Genomic DNA, 20,416 nt, shown 5'->3' with positions numbered 1-20,416 from the left:
TAGGGTGGGGATAACGACTGTTGGCAAGTTCTCAAACAGGCGGGGTGACCCAAATAACTACCCCATTATCTTATTTGAATTGTAAAATTATCCCATACATGAATGTATATGGTTTAAGGGCGGGGATTTCGATGTTTTCAAGTCCTCAAACAGGAGTGGTTTGGTGACCACAGGGACTTTAGTTTATTTTTTGGTTCTATACAAGAATATATACGGTTTAGGGTTTGGGATTGCGATAAAAGCAAATTTTCAAATTGAAGGTGGAAGAGATAACCCCAGTTGACTCACCTTATTTTTTTTTATTTTTTTTACTGTCCTCATCTCATTACCGAAGACTACGTGTGTCTACCACTTACGGTTTTTGAGTAGTAGCAATTTGAAAATAAAATCCCATAGGGTTCTACAGTTAATCCCTGCCATTTTAAGACCCCTAAAAAGACCCCTAAATAGTCCCAAATGAACAAACGAAATATTGATGGATCATCTAGTTAGTCGTACATTGTATGAAATCCTACGCAAATCTAACAAGCGGTCCGAGTTGTCATCTTATACGGTCCAACTTGTCTCTGGGATGAGTTGTTCCGCATTTCTTAAAACATCGACCTGATTGGTTAACGTTTTGTTTATGCACAAAATAACAACAAGGTCAGAGATAAACGGAATAATTTGATAATAGAAAGGAATTTTGATGTGCATAAATTCAATTGAAATTAATTAAATAATCACACTCTTCTTAAACTTAAAGAATATCGTGATTAACAATACTTTTGTTTAATCGGACTATATAAATTATCATCAGATATAGGATGCTAGCATCAGGAAGCTTTTAAAACTGCCTACATTTGATCGTCATCTGCAAAGTCTGGATAAAAATTGTTTTTAAGTCTTGTTTATTTTTTTTTGTCCCCCCCTTTTTCAGGGTTGTTGATTGCCATTAATGCAGTACATTTCAAACAATTTGCTTGTACGTAAATCAGTTCTGATAATGCTTTTTTTTCAAAATCGAGATTGTTCATATGAGACAATAGACAGCAATATTATTTTAGAGTACCATGCAATAGTTTCTCTTTAAGATAATAAAAATTGACCTCACCATTGAAAACTGATAATGTTTGTACATGATGTCAATTTTTAAGTTATCCTACAGGAGTAAATATAAACTATGTATTGATTGATTAATTATTGTTTGCTTTACGCCACATTAGCACAAAGCGACAAAGAGCTTATTCGAATATTTTTACAAATTAAAGTATATTTCAAAAATCAGACAACAGGTCTTTCAACAAACTAAGATTCTTGACTAAGACAAATAAAGATAACGTGATAAAAGATAAAATAGTGTTAAATATAACATGACATTTTTATATTTTATAACATTTTAAAAAATATTCCAACTTCTTTTTAGAATGAAAAATATTTTGAATTGGAACACTATTAAATAATTCATACATATTATTGACATTGAAATACTTCCTGCGAATATCAGCAAAGACAAGACAAATTAATGTTTAATAGTATACTTGCAGGTTAACATTGTGGTTCATCTTCATTTTTCAAAAGATACTCGTGATAAATATAAGAAATGAAATACTAGAGATACCGAATGCCCAGGAAAATTCGAAACTAAAAGTCCCTAATCCAATTAGTTTAATTTAAACATATTTATTTATAGTGGATTGGGAAACAAGTTTTGCAACGTATATTAATCCCTTTCCACTTTGCGGGTGCGAGTGCTGCCTTGTAGAGGCATTAGCCTACTCTTTTTCGAAATCTACAAGGGTGTCTTTAACGTGCAAGAGATATGACCCTTTCTTAACACGGGTCAGCCATTTATCGCCCCCCTTCCGACGGACTATCATCGTTTCCTAATCCAATTGCAAATGCATTTAAGATAGATAGGGGGAAATATTCATATGAAATATAAATAAGCAAACCTGTTAACTCAGAATACATTTTTAAATACAAATTACAGCCCTATCTGTGCAAAATAATCAATAATATTGACTGTATCAATTAATTGTACAAGTAATTTTACTTTTTTTACTCGGAACATTTCACAGATATAATTATTAGTAGATTTCACAGTTTGCAAAAAAAAAACTTAAACCAAACCTGACAATATTTACACTTGAGAATGCCAATGAAATGGCGGTATCACAAATAAAAAAAAAAAAATTTCAACTTAGAATTAAGAGAATCAGTGTTTCTTTCTTCTTTCGATGTACTGCACTATTGCGAAAATACTTTCTAATTTCATGATATTTGTTTATAACCGAATATAGGACTTCATCCTCCCGAACTGACCATATCTAAATTTGTTTCTTGAAATTATATGACGATATTATAAATCAATAATTCTTATATGATTTGCATATCTCTAAATACTTGAACGGGATTGGTAAGTTACATTTTCCCCCTTGGTTTACACTTCGATAAACCGTTGTTTCCAAAACTATTTTCATAATCTTCAGTGATCTATTCCTGCGCTATACACATGCATAAAGGGATCCCGGGATTTTCAGCAAAATTAAAATTGATTTTCAAAAAACATTACAGTAGACTTCTTTATATTTTGATATGCATATATAACAGAAAAAATATTGCATTAAAGTTTTGTTGTGATGGTGAAAAGCCCTCGGCAAACAACACGAGCTAAAAATTATTTGATAAAATACTGTAATCTCCGAAACAGCGGTTGCGTCTTCTATACTACGCTACGCTGACTTTAAAATGATAGTTTTGCGAAACAACGTCACCATTGTTCGAAAAAAACTGTTGTATTACCTCATCAATTGAATTTAACAATTTAAAATCACAAAAAACTTCGTATCTAAGAAAATATTTCATAACCTACCACGAGGTGTAAAAGAAAACCTGTAGATAGAAAGACTATTTTTAAAATGAATTGCCTACTGAGTTGAATTAAAGAAATTGATGAAATATTCTGAAAGGTGTGCAACAACGATTAGTGGCATATGTTGTTTTTTTTCCTTAATTAGCCGACTACGAATAGTTTTCAAACATGTAACATCTTTTCTCTGTTGTTTATACTTTGTCACTTAATGATCGATTTTGTTATTGCATCAGCAAATTGAGAATGTCTTTTGCAAATAAAAAGGCAAAATATATCTACACGAAAAGTAAATATACAAAAGAACACCTATGTGTTGATGAAAGTAGTACTATAAGTTTCAATGAATATTTCTGATAACATATTCATTGATATTTCTATTTTTTGGTGTAGATAAACATGATAAAGTGATATGCATATGTGACGCCTGCGAAATTGACCCTGTATGTCATTCAAATCTTTTTTTGAAGTAACGAACAGAAATAAATATTGTTTAGGAGTGGGTATCTCAACCATTTACAAGTTCTAAAAACAGAGGAGGTTGGGAGACCCAATATTATATTGTCCCATATAATATATGTGGTTTAGGGCGGGGACCACGACCGTTTGCAAGTTCTCAAACAGGAGGGGTAGGGTGTCCCACATGACGGCCCCTATATTTTTTTCGATTTGTTATATTGTCCAATACATGAATATATAGAGTTTAGGGTAGAGATAGCGACTGTTTACAAGTTCTTAAACATGAGTGGGTTAGGTTACCCCAGGGACTCTCCCTATAGTTTATTTTATTTTTTATTTTGTTCCATACACGAATATATACGGTTCAGGGGTGGGAATTTCGATAAAAGCAATTTTTCAAATTGAAGGGGGAAGGGATAACCCCAATGGACTCACCCTATATTTTTCATTTGTTTTATTGTCCTCATCTCATAACTGAAGAGTCCGTGAATCAATCACACACTGTCTTCGAGTAATAGTTATTTGAAAATAAAATCCCATAGGGTTCTACAGTTAACCCTGCCAACTTTAGGCCCCTCAAAATACCCCTTAACTGTCCCACATGTACAAACGAAAGCTCCTCTAGTTAGTCGTACATTTTATGAAATCCTAAGAAAATCAAACAAGAGGTCTGAGTTGTCATCTTAGATCTTCCGAATTGTCATCTTAGACGGTCCGACTTGTCTCTGGGACGAATTGTTCTGCATTGCTTAAAACATTGACCTGATTGGTCAACGTTTTGTTCATGCATAAAATAACAACAAGGTCAGAGATAAACAAAATTTGATAATAGAAAGGTATTTAAATGTGCATACATTTAATTGAAATCAATCAATCAAATGAAATATTAGAAGATTTCACAGTTTGTATAAAACAAACAGATACCAAAGCTGACAATATTTACAATTGATTATGACAATGATATTTCGGTATCACAAATCAGAAAACAAATTTCAACTGAGAATTTAGAGAATCAGTACTTCTTTCTTCTTTTGGTGTACTACACTATCGCGAAAAATACTTTCGTATGTCAAAGTGGTTTGTTAATAATCGAATATAGAACTTCATCCTCCCAATCTGACGATATTTAAATTAGTTTCTTGAAATTATATGACGATGTTATAAATCAGTAATTAATCCAACCCAAGACGAATAGTAAAATGAAAGCAATGTTTGTATCAATTTTTGTCTCTCAGTTGAATTTTACATGCACATTGGATACCTTTGTTGTGATTGTCAAAAGCCCTCGGCAAAAAACATGAGCTAACAATTATTTGATAAAATACTGCAATCTCCGAAACAGCAGTTACGTCTTATTTACTCCGGTACATTGACTTTAAAAATGTTTGGCGAAGCAACGTCACCACTGTTTTGATGTTCGAAAATACTGTAGTATTACCTCAGTTATTGAATTTAACAATTTCAAATCACAAGAACTTTGTATCTAAGAAAATATTTCAAAACTTACCACGAGGTGTAATAGAAGACCTGTAGATAGAAAGATAACTTTTAAAATGAATTGCCTATTGATATATCAAGATGAATATATTCTGCAAGGTGTGCAACAACGATTAGTGGCATATGTTGCTTTTTTTCCTAACTTAGCTGACTACGCAAATAATTTATGAATATGTAACATCTTTCCCCTGTTGTTTATACTTTTTGACTTAATGATCGATTTTGTAATTTGTAATCAGAAAATAAAGAATGTCTCTTTCAAATAAAAAGGCAAAATATATCTACACGAAATATACAAAAAAACACCTACATATATGTAAATGAAAGTAGTACTATACGTTTCAATGAATATTTCTGATAACATATTCACTGATATTTCTTTAAAAAAAAAAAATGGTTAACATATCTTTTAAACATTTCAAAATGTTAAAAATAACATTGTGCATGAATTTTCGTTATTTATCTGTAAAAGAGTGACGAAAGATACCAGAGGGACAGTCAAAATCACAAATCGAAAATAAATTGAAAACGCCTGGTGGAAAATGAAGGAAGACAAACAGACAAGCAATAGAACACATGACACAACATAAAAAGGTAACCTCATTACGACACTCTTACACATGACTCATCAGTGGAGCACGAATCAGAATACTGATGGAAAAAGATGAGTATCATTGATAACAAAATTGTTCTGTCGAATCCTCGATTTATTTAGTAAATGTTCCCGTGAAAATTACAAAAAGATAACAACAAAATGCATTTATAGAAAAGAGTGGGACCGTTTGTTTATTTATAAATATAATAGCATGTTAACTTTTGGATTATACCTCTTCATCTTTTATATGAGCTTTGGACTTTACATATTTTGGCCACGAACATCACTGAAGATACATGTATTGTCGAAATGCGCATCTGGTGCAGAAAAATTGATACCGTTAATGTTATTATAGATAGATGCAGGTGATGTTTTACTAATTGTGTGGTCGATTTATTTTAAAGAGAGAGCTTATTAGAGTATAATGATACGTGTTCAAAAATTAAACGTGTAAGTATGTACAAAATTCATTCACCTTATCTCTTACAAATATTTTAAATAGTTTGTCCCGATCTTTATACAGGGTGTTATTCTCGAAATCTATGATCTGTCTTTTATTATTCATTTAATGTGTTGTCCTTACATTAAGAAAAATTGTACTTCTCTGAATCTGTAATATGTTTTTTTTTTATCAGTTAATGTGTCTTCCTTGCATTTATAATGGGTGTGCTTTTTAAATCTAAATCTGTGTTTCTTTGTTCATGTAGGATGTTGCCCTTGCATTTATAAAGTTGTGTCCATTCAGATGTAAATCAGACATTGTATGGATCTGTTGAGTCGAGCCCTTTTCAACGGATGTTTATAGTTTAGTTATATGTTGCAAGGTTACACCATTGTCCAAGGCAAATTGAGAGTTGGACACCTGGAAAAATGTTTAACCCTGTCATATTATGTATATGCCTGTCCCCAGTCAGGAGTCTGTTATTTAGTTGTTGTTATTTGTTGCTGTATCATTGTTATGTACATAAATACGGGCGTTAGTGTCTCGTTTTAATTGTTATACTTTTTAGAATAAATTCTGCTCATTGATGAAGGTTGTACTGTGACATATATTTTTAACTCCTATGTCATTTGCTATCTTGTGGAAAATTGTCTCAATGGCAAAAATACCACATTTAATTTGCAGTTGTAGCAAAAGTTGCTGTAACATTATTTAATTATATTATGTTTAACATTGTTTAACATTTAATATATTAGACATTTTAGAGAAAATTAAAAATACATCTATGATACTGACAAGGTGGGCGAAATTGATTTGTGACACACTCTGCTTTCCTATGTTAATTTAATTGATTATGCAATTTCTACACTTTTTAATGATGCAAATGTTACGTCTATAATATTTTATTCCAACATTTTATTTACCGATTGATTTATAGTTATATTATGCTTACGTCTGTGGAATGTCACATGGTTCTTTCAAAGAGGACGTGCAATATAAATGTATACATGAAAGGTTCCTTGATACAGGAATTAGGCCCCTATATTTTTTTCGATTTGTTATATTGTCCAATACATGAATATATAGAGTTTAGGGTAGAGATATCGACTGTTTACGAGTTCTTAAACATGAGTGGGTTAGGTTACCCCAGGGACTCTCCCTATAGTTTATTTTATTTTTTATTTTGTTCCATACACGAATATATACGGTTCAGGGGTGGGAACTTCGATAAAAGCAATTTTTCAAATTGAAGGGGGAAGGGATAACCCCAATGGACTCACCCTATAATTTTCATTTGTTTTATTGTCCTCATCTCATAACTGAAGAGTCCGGGTATCAATCACACACTATCTTCGAGTAATAGTTATTTGAAAATAAAATCCCATAGGGTTCTACGGTTAACCCTGCCAACTTTAGGCCCCTCAAAATACCCCTTAACTGTCCCGCATGTAAAAACGAAAGCTCCTGTAGTTAGTCGTACATTTTATGAAATCCTAAGAAAATCAAACAAGAGGTCTGAGTTGTCATCCTAGACGGTCCGAGTTGTCATCTTAGACGGTCCGACTTGTCTCTTGGACGAGTTGTTCTGCATTGCTTAAAACATTGACCTGATTGGTCAACGTTTTGTTCATGCATAAAATAACAACAAGGTCAGAGATAAACAAAATTTGATAATAGAAAGGTATTAAATGTGCATACATTTAATTGAAATCAATCAATCAAATGAAATATTAGAAGATTTCACAGTTTGTATAAAACAAACAGATACCAAAGCTGACAATATTTACAATTGATTATGACAATGATATGGCGGTATCACAAATCAGAAAACAAATTTCAACTGAGAATTCAGAGAATCAGTACATCTTTCTTCTTTTGGTGTACTACACTATCGCGAAAAATACTTTCGTATGTCAAAGTGGTTTGTTTATAATCGAATATAGAACTTCATCCTCCCAATCTGACGATATTCAAATTTGTTTCTTGAAATTATATGACGATATTATAAATCAGTAATTAATCCAACCAAAGACGAATAGTAAAATGAAAGCAATGTTTGTATCAATTTTTGTCTCTCAGTTGAATTTTACATGCACATTGGATACCTTTGTTGTGATTGTCAAAAGCCCTCGGCAAAAAACTTGAGCTAACAATTATTTGATAAAATACTGCAATCTCCGAAACAGCGGTTACGTCTTATTTAAAACGGTACATTGACTTTAAAAATGTTTGGCGAAGCAACGTCACCACTGTTTTGATGTTCGAAAATACTGTAGTATTACCTCAGTTATTGAATTTAACAATTTCAAATCACAAGAACTTTGTATCTAAGAAAATATTTCAAAACTTACCACGAGGTGTAATAGAAGACCTGTAGATAGAAAGATAACTTTTAAAATGAATTGCCTATTGATATATCAAGATGAATATATTCTGCAAGGTGTGCAACAACGATTAGTGGCATATGTTGCTTTTTTTCCTAACTTAGCTGACTACGCAAATAATTTATGAATATGTAACATCTTTCCCCTGTTGTTTATACTTTTTGACTTAATGATCGATTTTGTAATTTGTAATCAGAAAATAAAGAATGTCTCGTTCAAATAAAAAGGCAAAATATATCTACACGAAATATACAAAAAAACACCTACATATATGTAAATGAAAGTAGTACTATACGTTTCAATAAATATTTCTGATAACATATTCACTGATATTTTTTTTTTTTTTAAATGGTTAAAATATCTTTTTAACATTTCAAAATGTAAAAAAAAACATTGTGCATGAATTTTCGTTATTTATCTGTAAAAGAGTGACGAAAGATACCAGAGGGACAGTCAAAATCACAAATCGAAAATAAATTGAAAACGCCTGGTTGAAAATGAAGGAAGACAAACAGACAAGCAATAGAACACATGACACAACATAAAAAGGTAACCTCATTACGACACTCTTACACATGACTCATCAGTGGAGCACGAATCAGAATACTGATGGAAAAAGATGAGTATCATTGATAACAAAATTGTTCTGTCGAATCCTCGATTTATTTAGTAAATGTTCCCGTGAAAATTACAAAAAGATAAAAACAAAATGCATTTATAGAAAAGAGTGGGACCGTTTGTTTATTTATAAATATAATAGCATGTTAACTTTTGGATTATACCTCTTCATCTTTTATATGAGCTTTGGACTTTACATATTTTGGCCACGAACATCACTGAAGATACATGTATTGTCGAAATGCACATCTGACGCAGAAAACATGGTACCGTTAATGTTATTATAGATAGATGCAGGTGATGTTTTACTAATTGTGTGGTCGATTTATTTTAAAGAGAGTGCTTATTAGAGTATAATGATACGTGTTCAAAAAATAAACGTGTAAGTATGTACAAAATTCATTCACCTTATCTCTTACAAATATTTTAAATAGTTTGTCCCGATCTTTATACAGGGTGTTATTCTCGAAATTTATGATCTGTCTTTTATTATTCATTTAATGTGTTGTCCTTACATTAAGAAAAAATGCACTTCTCTGAATCTGTAATATGTTTTTCTTTAATCAGTTAATGTGTCTTCCTTGCATTTATAATGGGTGTGCTTTTTAAATCTGTATCTGTGTTTCTTTGTTCATGTAGGATGTTGCCCTTGCATTTATAAAGGTATGTCCATTCAGATGTAAATCAGACATTGTATGGATCTGTTGAGTCGAGCCCTTTTCAACGGATGTTTATAGTTTATTTATATGTTGCACGGTTACACCATTGTCCAAGGCAAATTGAGAGTTGGACACCTGGAAAAATGTTTAACCCTGTCATATTATGTATATGCCTGTCCTCAGTCAGGAGTCTGTTATTTAGTTGTTGTTATTTGTTGCTGTATCATTGTTATGTACATAAATACGGGCGTTAGTGTCTCGTTTTAATTGTTATACTTTTTAGAATAAATTCTGCTCATTGATGAAGGTTGTACTGTGACATATATTTTTAACTCCTATGTCATTTGCTATCTTGTGGAAAGTTGTCTCAATGGCAAACATACCACCTTTAATTTGCAGTTGTAGCAAAAGTTGCTGTAACATTATTTTATTATATTATGTTTAACATTTAATATATTAGACATTTTAGAGAAAATTAAGAATACATCTATGATACTGACAAGGTGGGCGAAATTGATTTGTGACACACTCTGCTTTCCTATGTTAATTTAATTGATTATGCAATTTCTACACTTTTTAATGATGCAAATGTTACGTCTATAATATTTTATTCCAACATTTTATTTACTGATTGATTTATAGTTATATTATGCTTACGTCTGTGGAATTTCACATGGTTCTTTCAAAGAGGACGTGCAATATAAATGTATACATGAAAGGTTCCTTGATACAGGAATTGATAGTTGGAAAATAAATTACCAATAACTGATAGAATAACATGAACATTATAAAATCGAGTCTTCTTTCACCAGCGCTTTTGTCCTTTTGTAGAGAACTGTCAAGATTATGTAAATATTGTCAATGAAGAGAGAAGAGGAGACTTGACTTATACCATTGTTTGTTAGGAAGTTCTAAAACTCTTGAACTGAGCGTTCATTTTTAGCTGAGGTTTAAATATCTTAATGAAATACTGTTCCATTTCATATAGGTATATTTAGAACCACCTGTTGCACTTGAAAAATGTTAATATTTTAAATGATCAATTGACGCGTTTCATTGTGTATTCTGAATAGAATTTGCCTGTATTTCGGATGCTATTTGTTCTTGTGAATTCGGACCCTTTCACAATCAATTCTATTGATTTATTTTCGAATATACATTTACGGAGAAATTCTGTCCAATGTGGAAATATTTCATATTGCCGGTCTCAAAAATAATTATCATTATGTGAAGCACGCACAAGTTTTACTGCAAATCACTTTTGGCTCGAATCATTTTTAATTAGATACATTTTTTCAATTTAAAAGCTGCAGAAGCTTATATATATATATCAGTTCTTCCATCCTTCTACCTGGAAGGTATGATTTCAAAACGTTGAATATGTTTGGCAATTTTGGTTCAAGAGTGCATACAAATAATATTGGTTCTGTATTATCCCATTTTTCTAATGGCGTTCAATTTCATTTCAAACTCTTTCATCAAATGCAAATTATCGCCGGATTTTTGTTTTCAGGAAGCAACGGGTCTCACATTTGAAACAAACACAACGTACATTGATTATGTTTTAAGTACAACATACTACAAATAATCAATAAAGACACAACATCTACATCATGCTATAACTGCAGGGCCGTAACTACATTGAAGCAAATGAGGCAAATACCTCATGTTAGAAATTAAAAAAAAAATGAAACAAAAGATTGACATTGTTTTCACGGAAAGCGTCTTGCAAGAGGCAAGTTCTCTTCACTCTCTGGTGTCGCCCCTGCATGTTTTGCGTGATTATGTTTCTATTCTACTTTTAGTTTTCAGAGTTGATGGTCTATTGTTTGTACTTTTGTGTCCCGGTTTGTCTTTTGTTCATTTATTATCCAACTTTATGACTATAGTCTGAGTGTTGATTTTCATTTGTAAACGTGTGGTTTTGCAATGTTGCATGTCCACCGATGTCCAGACATTGCTCGAGAAAATTTTTACGATGCTACTGGACACAGAAAAAAAGGAGTTTCTGCATGGAGAATTGAACTTGATATTAAGGAATCCAAAACTGGCTTTTTTGGGTAGATAAAACTAAATAGCTGAAATGATTCACATTAAAGTAAGCTAGGTATCCAATTTCCTGGTATCACGACGTGTTCAGACTCTTAAACAGAAAATAAAGGAATATGGAGTAAACGTGCACTGGACCTAATCGCACAAAAAGCCAATACATAGAAAAAATACAAATGATCAATGGTCAGAGTATTTCTTCCTGTTCTTCATCTTGATAGTTGCTCGAGGGTCTTCAACAGAAAAAAAAATCATAAATACCGTAAAACAAGGTCAATATGGTCCCTAGTGTCGACTTAAACAGTACTAGTACTTAAAGTATAATACTGCACTGTCACTATATTTAAATCTAGTAAAAAAAAATCACCAAAAAAAGTCGAGGCACAATACAAGACAAGAACAGTCCGGTATTAATGATTATGAGTGAGAATTACGATTTTTGCCTTATCCTACATATCGGTCTTTTAATGTTTTCCCTAAAACCTAAAAGTCTAAAATTACAATGAATCTATGTGTTTGCTTATAGACAGAATATTGTCAAAAAAAAATTGCTAAAAATTAATTGCGTTTCAATGTAAATAAACTCATCATGCCATAGATACAAGGACTAAATTTTGTATAGACGCGCGTTTCGTCTACAAAAAGATTCATCAGTGAAGCTCGAATCCAAAAAAGTAAAAAAGGCCAAATAAAGTACAAAGTTGAAGAGAAAGTCCGGGAAACGTCCAGAATGAACGATTTTGTGTTATTTTTCTCAGAGCTTCTTGGGGCTTTGAGCGGCCCCAAGATCCCTCCCCAAAATTTTTTCGACTCGCTACGCTCCGCGAAAATAGATTTTGCCTCACTTTTAAAAGACGCTAGTTACGGCCCTGTAACTATGCGTGAAAATCTTTATGATATCTTATATGTTCCTTATATCGTAACTACAATCCCGTTCCGTTTTCACGAATATGAACTACCGAATTATACTATAGACCTTGTGTCTTATATAATGACGGGTTCCACATGTGGATCAGGATCTGTTTACCCTTACGGAGCACCTGGTATCACCCCAAGTTTGTTTATGGGGTTCGTGTCGCTTATTCCTATACCAAATCAATAGAATGGCAGTTGTTATTTTATAGTTCGTTTCTGTGTGTGTTGCTATTTTTTTTGTTGCACTTCAGTTTGTCTGTTCTTTAGTTAACTGCCCGGAGAAATTAGGAATCATCTCGCTCGGGAGCATTATACGAAAAAAGGCTATTACGAGATATTCGAAGAAGCATACATAAAGAGATACAAATCATGGAAGCTGGACAAGTTACTCATATAGACAGTGTATAACGTATTCAACTTTTGTAGCCGTTGCTAAATCACAAAGAAAACACAATGCACGTACTAACAATGCAGGTCAGCATTTTTAAACAGCTAAGCCCTGCATTTTCTCTTAAGATAATCATTTACCTACTAATTGCCCGAAAATACGCGACTAAGATGAACACCTGGCTATTGTTAAACGTAACAATTTATTAGTTTCAACTGTCTCGGTACACATCAAATATAGGAATGCAAATCGAAAAGCTCATGTCGTAACTATAGTTAACGAAACCACACTTAGTGTATATGAAAACACCGCAAACCTTGATAAAAGATGTGAAACCGTTTCACTGACACAAGTGATTCTTTTCACAGTTGAATGAACAAAAGTACGACATATACATCAAGTGGGGTAAATCTTTTGAAGAATACAATACAAGAACACTCGACAATTTTACGCTCGTCAGCACAATTTCGCTCAAACATATTGTTCAAAACTGCCAAAGCCCCCGTTTGGTCTGATTGTCATTGTACAGATACGAATATTTTGTTTGATAAAGGCGCTTAAAAGTCTTTCGTAACGGAGAGTCTTGCGCATATATTTAAACTGCAGAGAGAAGGGGACGACAATCTTCATTTGGAGAAAGAAACACGAGTGCTAGTTTATATTGAAAATGAAACTGGACATTAAACTCCCAATACAGTTACTGTTGCTAATCGTCCATTTGATAGCTACGCCGTTACATAACCACAATCGTTACATTGACAAGATCAGTAACTATTTAAAAGGACTAAAACTGGCACTTCCATTAACGCAACAGGATACCTTTAAAAATTGCACTATTAATTGGGGCCGATTTTTATTGAGAAATAGTTGAAGATAAATGTGTTCGCGGAAACAAACCCATCGCAGTCAAATCAAAACTAGGTTACTTACTTTATTGACCGTTACATTCAGAAAAATCACAGTACTCAACAACGTCTAGTATCAGCATCATGAGCATTGTACCTATTTCACGTTAAACCGAGGAACACGACTTAGAAGGCTTTTTGTAGCTCGAGACCATAGGTATTGAATCTCCTGAAGTGCACGAAAAAGAGAAAGATTATATACGAACTTACCAAGAATCTTCACACTATTATTGATAAACTCCAATATAGGGAATCACTGAAGCATGACTTGAACGAGCCCCCCCCCCCCTTAAGTCAGTCTGCGCCCCCTCCCCTTAAAATTGTCTTTTTTAAGAGGTATCGAAGCAATCATTAATTTTCCCGGAAACTGCTACATGACCAGCGAAATTTTACAGACATAATGCAGAATAATAGTAACAAGTTTGTGATGCAAAACATTGCTCTAGTTAAATAACAATTCAAGTTAATAGATTCATGTTTACCAAACTAATGATCGGTGTAAAACACGTCGTCTAAAATAAACAATGATGGATTTATCGACTTTTAGTGTTAATGGCACTTGCGTCAGTATTGACTATTGCATGCAAACAGTAATTTTTATAATCGGGAAATACCCCCAAAATCGAGAAAGAAAAACATATTTGGTAGCATGAGTCAAATGATTAGTTCATTTATACATATATTTTGTCGCTCGGATGGTGTCTCGTTGAGAAAAACTCACATTTCTTTGCAACGTCGAACTTGCACATGCCTTTGGTTTTTTGTGTCGCTAGGTTGCGGCTTATTGACGTTTACGCGACACTTGTTTTTGATGAAGCTTACAAATTATCAAACATGCAGTTAAAGTGTTATTTCATATATGATACAAGACAAGAGAAAATACAAGGACCTAAGAGAAAAAAAAAAGAAGAAACGAGCTTATTAAAAAAAAATATCTATTCCGTCGCTCGTCATTCGATTGTCTATAAATATACTTTCTGTCATTTTGATGAATGTAAACTATAAAAACTGTGTCTTTTAGGGGGACATCAATGTTTGTTATGCTTTATCTTTTATAGGGAAGATTATCATAATTTTTTAAACATTATGGTTTTTTTTTCAGATGCATTGTGGATTTCAGTGTCAGATTTGTATGGATGGCAAATCTGTCTATTTAACAAATGAAATAGAAAATCGTAGGATTACAAATGCGACATTTCCAATGTGTCTATTGACTCCATTTAAATATCTAAGCAGTTCAAATATGTTAACAGTTAAGTAAATGTCAAGACGCTCTAGATAATTTCAATCCTTTTTTACATTTAGTAACTTTAATGAGTGAAGAAAACAAAGAAATGTCTTCTCTAGGAACTCCAGAAAGGATAAGGACTTCAATTTAGCAGGGACTAAACTCTAAAGCTACTTTTTAGTCATATTTGCACATAGGACTTTTACAGAAACAGTTAGTGTGAAACAGTTGTGCTTCACGAAGAATAACTACAGAATGATGCATTGAAATAGAGACTGCGCGATACATTTACAAAATTTTTGAAATTCTTCGACATATAAAACACCCTTCCATTTTGAAAATAAAAATTCTATATCAAATGGTGTTGATCAACAGTTGCAAGACGAGTTTACTTTAACTTTGAAAGTTAATTTTAGTATAGGCTAATAAAAAAAAAGCTCACCACACGTAATCTGTGATGGACATAAGGACCTTAAAAAGCAGGTGGGACCTTTATTGTTTTGTCCTTCCAACATTTTGCACCACTTTTGTATGTCCTTTGTTTGTCAACAAAGTTGATAGGCGTTTTCAACATACTCCGGGATTAAAAGTATCCTTATTTTCTAAGAGGTATCGAAGTAAACATTAATTTGCCTGAAACTGCATCAATAGCAGCGGCAACTATTAAAGTCATAATGTAAAAAGTATAGCAACAAGTTTGTGATGCAAAACATTGCAAAATAACGATTCAAGTTAATACATTCTGTGTCTACAAAACCAATGATCGGTGTAGAACACGTCTGAAATAAGCAATGATGGATTTATCGATTTTTAGTGTTTAATGCCACTTTCATCAGTATTAATTATTGCATGCGAACAGTCATTTTTATTATCGGAAAATACAAAAAAAAATCTAGAAAAACATAAATATTTGGTAGAATGAGTCAGGTAAATAGTTCATCCAAACATATCACTACAAACTGCTCAGTGTCTGAATTGACCAGTTTTTGTGCTCGACCAGTAAAATCGAGCACACATTTTACTCGACTAGTCTCGAAATTGTATCGACAGTACTTAACTGTACTTAAGTGTACTCGACTAGGTCTCGACTTTACTTAATTAGTCTGATTCAGTACTTGATGATCTTTGTGTAGTCTGAAATGTTCTTGACCAAGGCTCGGCCTGTCTCGACCTGTCTTGACTAGTCCCGACCTGTCTCAACCTGTCTCGACTAGTCTCGGCTCAGTCCCAACCAGTTTCGACCTGTCTCGACTAGTCTTGACCTTCAAATTTAGTGTTGACTGGTGTTAATCAGCCTATCTAACTAAACTAAATATTGATCAAACAAAATTCATGCTTATTAGGTGGTTTGATTTATTGCTGTGAAATAAAGGAATTTATAAAAATAAAAATTATTATATAAATTCAGATAGGCATCTTTAATTTTTTTTATAACCTTTACAAATCAACTTGGATTTTCATCAAACTATGCAGCTCAGGGTTTTGTTTGTACACTGGTGTTTATAAAGGGGTACTTTGAAAGACTAAGAAAAGGCAGAGGTTTACTCAGAACACAGTGGTCAGAAGTCAAAAGGGCAGTGGTTAATTATTGAAATGACCTTTGAGCTTGAACAGATTTTGTTTTCAATTTATAGAAAACTTTTAAATAGATTTGAAATTCGAATAAATAAATGAATATTTTCGGACAGCCAGTATATAGACTTTGTTAAGGAGACTTCGTATTAGCTACCTGTGAACATAATTTGTTGGTTTTTTTTTATTTCTAATTCATTTAATGTGACATTTATCATTAAAATAGATAATGTAAAATAGGACCATTGGTTGAATAACTCATATGAAGTATTTGAAGTGAAACAAACTTTGGATTTTTAAAGTCTCAAAGAACTTACTGAAAATGTTAAAAAAGAAACTTTTTTGAAATGCATTATAAGATTAACACATAGCAATTTAACCACATAGATATCTTATAATTGTCCTTAGAGAAGTATGCTTTCTTGCATTAAAATCCTAAACATATTTGAATTGTATATTATCACATAAAATTGAGAATGGAAATGGAGAATGTGTAAAATAGATAAAAACACGACCAAACAGTGAAACTCAGTACTAGTTCAGTGATAATGAATGTCATACTAAACTACGAAATGTATAAAATAAACTAAAATAAAAATACTCATAAACTCATACAATGCTTACAAAGGCCAGAGGCTCCTAACTTGGAACAGGCGCAATTGATAATTTGACAAAGATTGTTCTCAAAAAGTTATATTTAACTGACAATTAAATATCGTATATTCACCCAATGGCGCTAGCTAAATTGAGATTTCTTTCTAATATGCATATATCAGACGAAACACGATTGAAAGTGGAGGTTATTAAAATAGCACTCAACAAAATATTCAAATTTTCAAACATGTTCAAAAATTTCATAAAAAGGTCAAACAGATTTCTTATACCTTGATAGAGCGTTATTATTACTGACACGGAACGTCATCATTGTCATCAATTCACAAGTCATCGTCACAGAATTACACGACTTTTCAAACTTTCTTTTTCTCTTCTTACTTTCTATCCTCTTTGTTCACCTATCAAAGCTAGTATTATATTGCATAAATTGTTTGTTTTATATGCATGTCCATTATATTATACTATTATTGTAACTTTATATTGTATTATGGAGAAGACTTCATAAGTATGATTTACTTGTGTCTAATCCATTTTGCTTTAATTCAGCAAATAAAATATGTTTAAACTAAAGCACTCAGCTTTTCTACCAAACGGAGTCTAGAACGTTTAATATTTGAACACAACAGTTGGTCTCATTTGCCGTTTGATGTTTTCAAATTTTACAAGCAATAAGGTGAAAAAGGCTGAAAATAACGGGTTATACATTTACTGGCATTAAATGTTACTTGCTTTCTCCACTTAACAAATTGTTTGAATTATCTCTGTCCAATAATCTGATACAAAACATTAATATAAACGGAGTATCAAGTACTATAAGAAAACTACATCTAGATAACAATATACTTCCAGCAGTCCCTGACTGGTGTGTCGATGGACAAGGACACATAAGCGCCGTTAAATACCTGTTGTATCTGGATCTGAGTTATAATAGTATTGGTCCTATTCAGAATAATTCCTTTGTATGCTTGCCAAAATTAGAAATGCTAGTCCTAAATGGAAATCCTATCAGCCGAATTTATAATAATGTATTTGTAAACAATACACTTCTGTATTCGGTTCAGCTTATCAAAATAGGTAGTCCTTTGAAAAAGATAGACGACCTTGCATTCAACAGTTCATCGTTGTCTAGTCTTAATTTACAAGAGACAAACTTTCATTTTGATCTGGAAAACTTTAACCCAAAAACTATTTTTTTACTCGCTTCAAATCTAACATTCCTTTATCTTGATAAGAGTTACCTACCCAACACAGAGATACGGATGCAACAAATGTTTTCATCTTTGATAAAACTTAAAGTGTTAAGTATTTCGTCCGGGAGACTCAAATTTCTTCCAAAAGACGTCTTTCTATACTTAGAATCCTTGGAGACATTGCAATTGGATGCAAATAAATTGATTAGTTGGATTGACGGAAATACTGTTTTTCGTAATATGACTTCGCTTAAAAAGCTTTACTTGGCAAACAACAAAATTAGAATAATCTATCAAACATCATTTCCACTGAAAGTACTGAATGCATAAGAATAATTAGATCTTAGTCGAAACCCGTATGCCTGTACTTGTGATCAACTATGGTTCACTGAATGGTGACAGGCAACAGCAGTCAAGCTGTTAAGGTACCCGTTATTTCACAAGTGCCGACAGCCTACCGAACTTGACAATATACTGCTTCAAAAATATGCTGAATCTAAAAAGGAGTGTCCACCTTGGAATCAATTATATTATACTATTGCAATTGTATTATCATGTACAGGAATTTTGAACAGGAAGAGTGATAACTCTAGGTATGAAATGTCATACAAATATTAAGAATTGTATATACCTACAGAGAATTAAACACAAAAGACGTGAAGGGTATTTCCAATTACCAGAAGCAGATGATTTCGAATATTACGCTTTTGTCGTTTATTGTGATGCAGACCGCAAATGGGTTCATCAAACATTTTTTTTCCAAAAATAGAACAAACCTAAGGTATCAAGGTATGTATTCACCATAGAAATTTTGAAGTAGGAGAATCAATTACTGCAAACATAAATAAATATTTAGAGAAATCATGGAAAGTTGTTGTAATATTATCTAATGAGTTTGCGAAAAGTCAATGGTGTCAATGGGAAGTTGATGTTCTCCAGGAGAGACGCAGACGTTATGGAAGAGACGTTTGCTTTTTAAAAATGCTGAAGACTATCGACTTTAAGCATATGACTAATCAATTACGAGCCCTATTAGATAGTGGTCTAGGTCTACGGTATCAAACTGGTGTCGGCGAGGATCTGTTTTGGGCAGGCGCAATTGAGACTTTACGGAAACCGTTAAATCATCTTCAAACAGCACTTTTATAAACATTTTCAGAATTTATCTGTTAAAAGAATTCCACGATCCAGCAAATGAAAGATTGACTTTATTAATGAGTGTAAATATGATTCTTAAAAGTTTGTTAAATGTGAATTGTAAATAATGGCATTTGAATCTAAATTTAGGTAGTAGTTTTTTTTTTTACTAATGATTCGGATTATATGTGTCGTGTTAATGCAGATGAGTTGTCTTATGTAACTCAGATGTCTAATTAGTTATCAAAAGTACCAGGATTATAATTTTATACGCCAGACGCGCGTTTCGTCTACATAAGACTCATCAGTGACGCTCAGATCAAAATAGTTAAAAAGCCAAATAAATACGAAGTTGAAGAGCATTGAGGATCCAAAATTCCAAAAAGTTGTGCCAAATACGGCTAAGGTAATCTACTCCTGGGGTAAGAAAATCCTTAGTTTTTCAAAAATTCAAAGTTTTGAAAACAGAAAATTTATAAAAATGACCATATAATTGATATTCATGTCAACACCGAAGTGCTGACTACTGGGCTGGTGATACCCTCGGGGACGAAACGTCCACCAGTCTAACCATGATTTTGCATTTACAATTTTGCATTTGTAGACACAAGTTTTTAAACAACTTTGAAATTATCTTCATCAAATAAGATACTAAATTTCGTTAAAATACTGTACTTTTTCATTTATAATACTTACGAACTCATTACGTTTTTTGCAATTTGTAATACGCTATTTTTTTATTTTTTTATTTTTTTTTTTAGCGGATTATTTTGCTCATGCGTAAACATCTATTTATCAATCATATCATTTAGTACATCTGTGGTTGGCTAATTTAGTTTGATATATACAAAAATGAGGTGTGTTATAGTCGAAATTAAAACGCTTTAGTCATATTATAAGTAAACAATTGAA

At 32.4% G+C, this 20,416-nt stretch overlaps 1 protein-coding gene and 1 pseudogene across 1 annotated transcript in view; one reads left to right on the top strand and one right to left on the bottom strand.

Moving 5' to 3' along the window:
* LOC139498944 (MAM domain-containing glycosylphosphatidylinositol anchor protein 1-like) overlaps positions 1–4,894 on the bottom strand; it is a 30,814-nt gene extending 25,920 nt beyond the window's left edge. The window contains exon 1 of the mRNA XM_071287534.1: positions 4,818–4,894. The gene's annotated coding sequence lies outside the window, so the exon portion shown is untranslated. The remainder of the gene's footprint in view (positions 1–4,817) is intronic.
* A 7,651-nt stretch (positions 4,895–12,545) lies between these two features.
* LOC139497782 (toll-like receptor 13) lies at positions 12,546–19,552 on the top strand (annotated as a pseudogene).
* Positions 19,553–20,416: the final 864 nt, after the last annotated feature.

This window comes from Mytilus edulis, chromosome 12, assembly GCF_963676685.1.
Source record: "Mytilus edulis chromosome 12, xbMytEdul2.2, whole genome shotgun sequence".
In the NCBI taxonomy this organism is placed as follows: domain Eukaryota; kingdom Metazoa; phylum Mollusca; class Bivalvia; order Mytilida; family Mytilidae; genus Mytilus; species Mytilus edulis.
This window is presented reverse-complemented; position numbering and strand designations above follow the sequence as displayed.